At 35.8% G+C, this 991-nt stretch overlaps 1 long non-coding RNA gene across 1 annotated transcript in view; it reads right to left on the bottom strand.

The window, feature by feature from the left end:
* Positions 1–991, bottom strand: part of LOC107723275 (uncharacterized) — an 8067-nt gene that overhangs the window by 6625 nt on the left and 451 nt on the right. Inside the window, exon 2 of the long non-coding RNA XR_001637908.1 lies at positions 682–766. This is a non-coding gene — a long non-coding RNA (uncharacterized LOC107723275). The remainder of the gene's footprint in view (positions 1–681; positions 767–991) is intronic.

The following is a 991-nucleotide window of genomic DNA, read 5'->3' as shown; positions in this document are numbered from 1 at the left end:
AAAATGTTTTTAAACTATCACATTTCCTTGGTGATTTAAATATGTAAAAAAAAAAAAAACACTACTTCAAAAAAAAAAATTTAATTTGTCAGTGTCCTTCCAGCAATGAGACAATGGAAAGCTTTGTTTGAGGCCTAGATGAACCGGTCCAACTTTACTGGAAACATTTCTGCTGCCATCTAGTGTCTGTGTTATTTCAGCGTCTTAAATAAATATTTCTGGTTAAGTAGAAGTTGCAGATGCTGATATTTATATGATGGAATTCTGATGCTTGTAATGAATTATCTTTATAACAGCAGAGCAGATACTGACATAAAATGATCTGAATATCAGTCGTGGCTCTATATCTCCAGTAATATGTCTTAGTAAGATGAGATTGAAATGATCCAAACATATAATGCAATGCAATCCAGTGATGATTGAGAGATGAACAAATAAACGCTCCTCAAAAGCCTAATGATCATATTGAATAAATTTGAACATGATTTTTCTTTAAAAAAAAATAAAATGTCTGGATAATACATATTAGAATGACAGACGTTCACATGACAGCTTTCATTCCTTCTGTTTGTTCAAGCATGCATCTTTCTACGCAAGCAACGACATTTCTTATCAAATGTCTTAGATGTGCGACGGTTACTGTTAGATGGCGGGGGTTAATGAATGATGTAAATGAATTACCTGACCAGGCCTTCCTCATAGAGCTAGATCAGGAGAGGGTCGTATGAGGTCACCAGCACATACAGACGCACGTCAAACTTAAAACCTGCAGATATGCAAAAGAAAACTCCATTTAAAATTATGCAGACTGCAGGGATTAAAGTGTTCCGTCGCTACGACGGATTTCCGTCAGTTCATAAAGAGAGTCACTTGCTTCATTCCTGAATGATTCAGCCGTTCGAACGAATCAATTGAATGAATGACTCAGTGATAAAATCAGTGACTTGCCGCCACCTGCTGGCGGATTTAGTTTCATTTTTAGCGTATAATT

This window comes from Sinocyclocheilus rhinocerous, unplaced genomic scaffold (assembly GCF_001515625.1).
Source record: "Sinocyclocheilus rhinocerous isolate Xijiao unplaced genomic scaffold, SAMN03320098_v1.1 scaffold364, whole genome shotgun sequence".
In the NCBI taxonomy this organism is placed as follows: domain Eukaryota; kingdom Metazoa; phylum Chordata; class Actinopteri; order Cypriniformes; family Cyprinidae; genus Sinocyclocheilus; species Sinocyclocheilus rhinocerous.
Note: the sequence above shows the minus strand (reverse complement) of the source record. Positions and strands in the feature narration are given on the sequence as shown.